Source organism: Osmia bicornis, chromosome 7, assembly GCF_907164935.1.
Source record: "Osmia bicornis bicornis chromosome 7, iOsmBic2.1, whole genome shotgun sequence".
NCBI lineage: Eukaryota > Metazoa > Arthropoda > Insecta > Hymenoptera > Megachilidae > Osmia > Osmia bicornis.
The window spans coordinates 8,631,378-8,640,027 of record NC_060222.1 but is presented as its reverse complement, the minus strand read 5'-3'; positions in this window follow the sequence as shown (position 1 = coordinate 8,640,027).

The window sequence follows — 8,650 nt, the reverse complement described above, 5'->3', positions numbered from 1 at the left end:
GATCTAAGATGAAACCAGGCACGCAAGCCTTAGTTTTCATGTTTCGCGGTTTATTTTTTAATTGGAAGCAACCAATTGCTTATTTCATAAGTAGCAGCAACATGTCAACTGTAAACTTGTTGAATGTGCTTGATGCGGTAATTGCTGCTGTCTGTAGCGCTGGTTTACGCGTACGTGCAATTGTTTGCGATCAAGGTTCTGTCTACTACAGATCGGTAGTAGATCGAAAAGTATCTCTTGAGAAACCATATATAATACATGAAGAAAATAAAATTTATTTTCTTCATGATTATTTGCATATATTTAAAAACATTCGCAACAATTTATTGCAGTATGATTTGATGATTAACGATTCTGTAGTTTCATGGTCAGATATATCATCTCTATGGGACCTTGAACGAAAGAAAGGCACTAGGACAGCTGTAAAATTGTCAGAAAAGCATATTCGACCGAATTTATTCGAACGAATGAATTGTAGGCTCGCTTTGCAAGTGTTTAGTCGAACAGTTTCGGCAGCTTTGTTAACGGCCAGCACGCAGGGACAGATCCAAAGCGATACTGTTGTGAATACTGCATGTTTTGTTTGACTGTTGAATGATTTATTCGATAATTTAAACAGTCGAACCGCGCATGATGCTAATCCGCAAAAGTGTGCCTTATCAAATAAAAATCCTCAAGTAGAAGAGAATTTGATAAGACAGGCAACAGCATGTACAAATTGGTTTGTGATTCAAAAGGGTCGTCAGGTACGTCCTCCGTGCTTCAGAGGCTTGCAGCTGTCAATTAATGCGACGATACAATTGTGGCATGACATTCGCGATGAAGGTACGTCATATTTAATGACGTCGCGATTACAAGATCCAATAGAAAATTTGTTTTCTATGATCAGACATAACGCGGGTAATTATGAACAAAATCCGTCCGCAAAAACATTTAGATTAAATTTGCAGAAAAATATGATGTTAAATTTAATGAAGCCGTCGCAATCTGCAAATTGTTTAGATGATGAAGATCTTAATCTGTTGAAGTTACCACAATCTCCGGAAAATGTTGCGTCAATTAGTACCGGCGATTCGTCAGATTTTGTTAATTATGACAGCAGTGACTCCAGATTCATCAGAGATTCTGGAGTCACCCGTAAATGCCTAGAAGCAGAGGATGCAAGTGATACTATCATCGCTGATATCTTGCAAGAAGTATCTGAAACTGTCCACACCTTAGAATCGTGTGCCATTGAATATTTTGCGGGATATGTCGCTATGAAAAACATTAGAAAAACTAACTGCGACATATGCAAGGCAAAATTATTAGATAGTACAACAGTTCTTTCACGAAATGAACAGATTTTAATCTTTCTTCGTGCCTACAAGAAAAAAAATAATGATTCCGATTTTGGAAGTCTTATAGCCCCTAGTAAGAAATTTTCTTTTGCATTCAGGATATTTAATGCTATTTTTGATAAAATATATCCTACCTTACGGGCTGAAGAGGGTATTCTTGATAAAATATTTCCTTATTTTATACAAGGTGTTAACAATTCACCTGAGCTTCATGGTTGGTTTGATAGTAATACGTGTAACGAACATCGGAAAAAAATAGCATACTTTATGATGAAAGTAAAAATTCATAAGGATACGGTCTGGCTCGGTCAAGAATTACGACGCCCTAAAAGTTTTCCTCACAAGCCAACCGCAAAGGTGCGAAAATTGCAAAATCTGTGAAAGACTGTTTTCATTTTCAGAATATCTGCCTTTCTACTTGTCTACTTAAAACAAATACAGTCAGAGGCGATCTAACGTGGGCTGACAATTTATAACAAATACAGTCAGAGGCGATCTAACGTGAGCTGACAATTTATAACAAATACAGTCAGAGGCGATCTAACGTGAGCTGACAATTTATAACAAATACAGTCAAAGGCGATCTAACGTGAGCTGACAATTTATGAAGTGGTATAATAGGGCTCCAGGCGAAGATCCACTATAAAAAAATCTAACGCGCCATTAGTGGAACCTCAAAAGTGGTGTGGAAGACCACTATTAATTAATATTCATTATAAACGCGGAATTTTCTATGTGCGTCGGTGACTTGCGACTATATTCTTTTAAACCGCATGCGATCGACGCTCATAGGAAATTCTGCCTTTAGGAAACTAGCGAGTGTGAAGTGGAGGGAATGAGACAAGTGTTAATGCGTGAGAGAGAGAGCCTGCGCATATTACTGTTTCAGTCTCACTTGAACAATTCATTTGACATCTTCGTCAAGCGATTCGACCAATTACGAAAAAACTATCGGATAGTGGGGCATAGATCCCCACTTTCACCTTCACCCATGCCGTCTTCTAGTAGACGCATGGTGCAGATGAAGATCAGCAGCAGAAACGGAAGCATAAAAAAAAAATCGTCGTCATTATACAAAAGGTAAGAATTAAACTTGTATTCTGTTCAGCAAATGTGATTGTAATTAAAACGAACTGTGAGTTTGGGATTCTGATACTCCTATTTTAATTTATAACTTTCATTTTACAGATATTTGAGAATGGACAACGCTAATGTGGCAGCGGGGGCACCGGCGGAGGCACCGGCGGCGGGGGCACCGAGAGCGGAGGTACCGGCGGAAATAAAGATACCATTATTGTTAAATATATGTATATAACAGTAGTGACAAGTGTATGTACTATGTACTTCTCTCGATATACGTCGAAATAGATTTCGTGTGTGATTTCGTTTCATCTGTATAATACGTGTATATGAATGTATTTCGTAATAAACCTTTCTCTGGCTTATGTATATGTATTTTATTAATTGCGTAATTTTAAATGAATTTCAGAAAATCAGGGAGATGGCCAGGCGGGAAATACAGAAAACCATAAAAAAAGTACGGAAGCTTACGTACCGAAGACGCCCACCACCAGCCGCATACCCGGGGGGTATACATACCCGGGGGGTTATACATACCCTCCCCCCCCCCCGCAGTTCTATGCCAGGATGTACGCTCCTCCGCCGGCACCGATATACGCTCCCCCGCCGGCACCGATATACACCTCCGGCCCCATTAATTATTGTCCACAATATTATCCATGAATTATAATTATAACTATAACAAATATACATATGTATGCAATAAAAATATTATAAACATACATTTCTCTTCTTTCCGCAACCTATCCCTTATTATATTTAAAAAATATAATTACTTATCATTACTATATGCATAAATTTCATCTTTCCGCATATGTACGTACCATTTACCAACTTCGCATGATATTAAAATTATTAGTAATTATTGAGATTAGGTTACACCTCACGGATTTTGATGAAATTTAAACATGTAAAATTAGACATTTTGAACAAGTTTTTCCTATACACATAATCGCTGCTCGGCCTTAGTTTTCGAGACATTTTCGAAAAACTGTCGAAACTAACACATTGAATTCTGGCCATACGTGTGTGTCCGTCGCAACGTACGCATTAGTATGGGATCACCGCTTTTCTACTGTTTTTGCAGGCAGCAACACGGCGACCGACATCAATATACATATACAGGGTGTCATGTAACGTATTTTCACGCTCCTAGATGGTGGTAGGGGGGGTGATTCTGAACAACTTTTTCCTTTGCGAAAAAGTGGTCCGAAGCTTTCTTTTTGAATTATTAAGCAAAAACACTGACCAATCCGAGCGCGTATAACGCGCGGGCTCAGGGACGGTAGCGTCGGCTACGAAACGGGGCTTGACGTAGGTCGCGAACGAACGGCTCGGCACCCCGTTAGCATAGCACAATAAAAAAATTAAACTAGTTAAACATTTTTTGTTGTTGTTCAAAACGAATACGGAATCTAATCTCTTGTCGCCTGTCATTATGTAAAAAAGGAAATTTTAAACATTCTAAATAACAAATAAAAATGTTTGAAATTAAATAATGAATACAAATTTTAAAACAATTTCAGCGAAACTTACCCATTCGTTCGTAAATTCCTATCTGGGTCAATCCTGGGTTATTGTGTCGGTCTTCATCACTTGACGAAGAAACACGTGAGCAGAACAGCTGATTTCACGATCGGGTTAGTGAACTCGCCTCGTTTATTGCAGTTAGGTATCGCACTCGCGCAGTCCCTTTCGGGGTCGATTTTTTCACTGAAACGACCACACAAAAGCGTTTATTGTACCTAAGTGCAATAAACGAGGCGAGTTCACTAGCCCGACCGTGAAATCAGCTGTTCTGCACGCGTGTTTCTTCGTCAAGTGATGAAGACCGACACAATAACCCAGGATTGACCCAGATAGGAATTTACGAACGAATGGGTAAGTTTCACTGAAATTGTTTTAAAATTTGTATTCATTATTTCATTTCAAACATTTTTATTTGTTATTTAGAATGTTTAAAATTTCCTTCTTTGCATAATGACAGGCGACAAGAGATTAGATTCCGTATTCGTTTTGAACAACAACAAAAAATGTTTAACTAGTTTAATTTTTTTATTGTGCTATGCTAACGGGGTGTCGAGCCGTTCGTTCGCGACCTACGTCAAGCCCCGCTTCGTAGCCGACGCTGCCGTCCCTGAGCCTGCGCGTTATACGCGCTCGGATTGGTCAGTGTTTTTGCTTAATAATTCAAAAAGGAAGCTTCGGACCACTTTTTCGCCAAGGAAAAAGTTGTTCAGAATCACCCCCCCTACCACCATCTAGGAGCGTGAAAATGCGTTACATGACACCCTGTATATACATATATTACGGGTGGGCTTAAAAATTAAATTTAACTAACTTTCATAATTTTGAATTATCATTATACGTGTCTGGTCGCCGTTGGGCGACCAGAATATCACTTTACCCTTAATTCACTGATTAGGTAGAGTAGATTGGATTAGGTTAGGCTATATTAAATTCAAAGTTGCCATCATAGCTACGATACATTGAAATCATGAATGCAGAAGTACACAAGGTATGTATTGGTCATCGGTCACCGTGTTGTTGCCTGCAGAAACAGTAGAAAAGCGGCGATCCCATACTAATGCGTACGTTGTCACGGACACACACGGATGGCCAAAATTCAATGTGTTAGTTTCGACAGTTTGTCGAAAATATCTCGGAAACTAAGGCTGAGCGGCGGTTATATGTATAGGAAAAAATTGTTCAAAATGTTGAGTTTTACAATATGTATATTTAAATTTCATCAAACTCGGTGAGGTGTAAACTAATCTCAATAATTACCAAATTATTTTTTGAACAGAAAAAGATTATCTGAATAGACCTGCCTTAACACAATTCAAGTAAAAAATTACAGTGAAAACTACATCCGCATCCGTTGACTTCAGCACGACAAAGTGAAAGATCAAGCGGCATCCCTTAAACATATTCCATCTCATTTTATCTCGTTACGCGTATTCTCTTTCTTGCTCTTCAGAGATATGGCAACACTGAGCTCGAGACACTGAGTAAAGAGATATAGCTGTTGGTATTGAAGCAATTTTCTGTTATCGTCAACGTGCCGTAGACTGTTGCAGTGCGAAGTGTTTCATATTTTGGTACTAGGATAGAGCAGATGGCGCTCGATCTCTAGGCACAAATTCACGACCTTTCCAGAACATAGGCATGTTTAGTCTTCTTGGATCTGTAGTCACTGCGTGCCGTTTGCACGTCGCGACGTTTGACAGGTATAGGTTATAGTGAAAAACATGTGGAAATTGAATGCAGTTACTTTCTTACAAGATATATCTGGAAATATGTTTAAGGTAAAAGAAATATTAAATCTTATTTTTTTCAATACATTTTTTATTCCAAATTAATGTTGTTGAGTATAATGTAGCAATATATAATAATATGATTTTGTTTCCTTTATTTTCAGCGTTTGATCAGACACGGAGGGGAAAATTGCAACAGAGGTATTATGGAGTAGAAGTATTAAATAGATACAGTGGAGAAATTATTCAAGCAAGAGCAGTATTAAATTAGATAAGTTTGTCTTGCATGTTACAGACTTTAAAAACAATGTAATACCAGCATATTTCAAATAAATAGTTTAATAGAAATAGATGAATCTCTTAAACTTTAATTTCCTTAATATAGAATTTAAGTTACAATTCACATTGTTTTCTTCTACTTTCAAATAAATAGTTTTTTCATGTAACAATTTATAAAAAAAATCATTTGTATCAGAGTTTCTATTTCACTATTCACTTTTATCTATTTTATAGTGCTTGTATTGTTTACAAATCTTGAATTTGTCTCAAACGAGTAGAACAGTTGTATTGAAATATTCCATTGCTAAGTCGAATCTGAAATGATATTAAAACGTTTGGAAAGAATCTTATCAAAGAAGACTTATGGACAGAACGTTGGAAAAGAGAGTCAATCATATCGTTATTGGTAAATATAATCTGAGATCTTCTACAATGTCATTCAAGAAATTATCTTGAACAATTATACTAGATAATATTAATTAATGGTAGTCCAACAATGTAGTACGTTAACAACATTTTATTTCACTAATAATCTGGAGTACTTTTCATTTATTGAACGAGGAAAGGTGCTTATCATGGTAGATAAGTTGCTACACAGATGACATAATGGAATAATAAAACCTGAAAAAATACACACATTTTCAAGAATGTTCCTTTTTTATATTGGACACACTATTATTATTGTAATAACATTATTGAGATTATAGACATAACAAATCAGGCACCTTTTTACGAGCATTGGTTGAATTTCATTTTGAGAGACGTTAAATTCTTAACCTTTTTTGACACTTCAGTAGTATTTGATGTGTAGAATCCAAAAATATCGATTGTATGCCATTATTATGCTATTATGATATTGTAGGGGACGCTAGGGAAAATCCCTAGCCAGTAGCGGTTGGCAGAACCGAGGACGCGGAGGAGAACCGTGAATAAAACAGTCTACACACAAACTCTGTTGTGCAATACCGACCTAACCCCATAGTTGGTGACCCCGAGTTCAAGAAAAAATGACGGACCCCAGTGGAAGCGGCGGAACAAACGCTGCAGAAAATAGCACAGTAGCTATCCACATCGCAAAATTTTGGCCAGAACGGCCAGCGCTATGGTTCGCGCAATTAGACGCGCAATTCGCCCTGCGAAACATCACGCAGGACGAAACAAAATTCTGGCACGTGGTCTCACAGCTTGATGTGAAGACGGCTGAGGAGGTGGAAGATATTCTCCTGAACCCGCCGTTGGAAGGAAAGTACAGAAGAATCAAAGAGGAACTAATCGCAAGGCTTTCCACGTCAAAAAAGAAGAGGATCCAGAGGTTGCTAGAGCATGAGGAAATGGGCGACAGGACGCCTTCCCAATTCCTCCGCCATTTGCGGACGCTTGCAGGCGGAGACGTACCAGAGGACCTGTTGAAGACGCTTTGGACGAATCGCCTACCTACGAACATGCAACCAGTCCTGGCGGCTCAGGACGGCATGGAAATAGAAAAATTAGCATCACTGGCAGACAAAATCGGTGAGATATCCCCTCCAGCCAGAAATGCAGCGGCAGCGGCAGTTACCGACGTCGACGCGCTGGTAAAGCAGATCGCCGAGATGGTAACGGAGCAGCTACGAAAAGACCAAGGTAGAGGGCGGACCATGCATAGTAGCCGGGAAAACCGCAAGCAACGCCCGAAGTCCAAGTCACGACCCAATCGGTATGGCGGATTGTGTTTTTACCATTGGCGTTTCAAGGAGAAGTCCTATCGGTGCGAGCCGCCATGTTCCTATAAACCACAGGAAAACACAAGCCAGGGTCGCTAATGGCGACGGGCAGCCCTGGAAATGTGGGGCGTCGCCTTTTCGTTACCGACGCAGCAGCGAAGACGCAATTCCTCGTCGACACTGGAGCAGACGTCAGCGTATTCCCACGAAGAAAATTAGGTGGACCGCGTGCGCGAACAGAGTACGCGTTAGTGGCCGCAAATGGGACGCCCATTGCGACATACGGTCACATAACATTAACTCTAGATTTAGGTTTACATAGAAAATTTCCATGGACTTTCATCGTAGCCGAAGTGTCACGTCCAATACTAGGGGCGGATTTTTTGTGTCATTTCGGGCTATTAGTAGATATTAAGAGACAACGCTTAGTTGATAGGATAACCACGTGCGCGGTGAGTGTGAGAGTGTCTCGGGGCGTGATTGAATCGGTGCGTCACGCAGTGCCGGTGACAGACGGTGAAGTGCAAAAGTTGCTGGAGGAGTTTGAAGACATTACCAAACCCCTAGCGCCGCTGAAGAAGCCGCAGCACTCGACCGTTCATCATATCCTCACGACGCCCGGGCCGCCGATTACTTGCAGACCGCGACGTCTCACGACGGACAGTCTGGCGGCAGCGAAGCGGGAATTCCACCGCATGCTCCAGCAAGGAATCGCCAGGCCGTCGGAAAGCAGCTGGGCATCAGCGTTGCACCTCGTCCCCAAAAAGGGGAACGAGTGGCGCCCGTGCGGGGATTATCGCCCTTTGAACGCTAGAACGATACCGGACCGGTATCCCGTCCCGCACGTGGAAGACTTCACACAAGGCCTACAAGGAGCCACGGTTTACACGAAGATAGACCTCGTGAGGGCGTACCAGCAAATTCCCGTGGCGGAGGAAGATATCCAGAAGACAGCGATTACAACACCTTTTGGGTTATACGAATTTCCCAT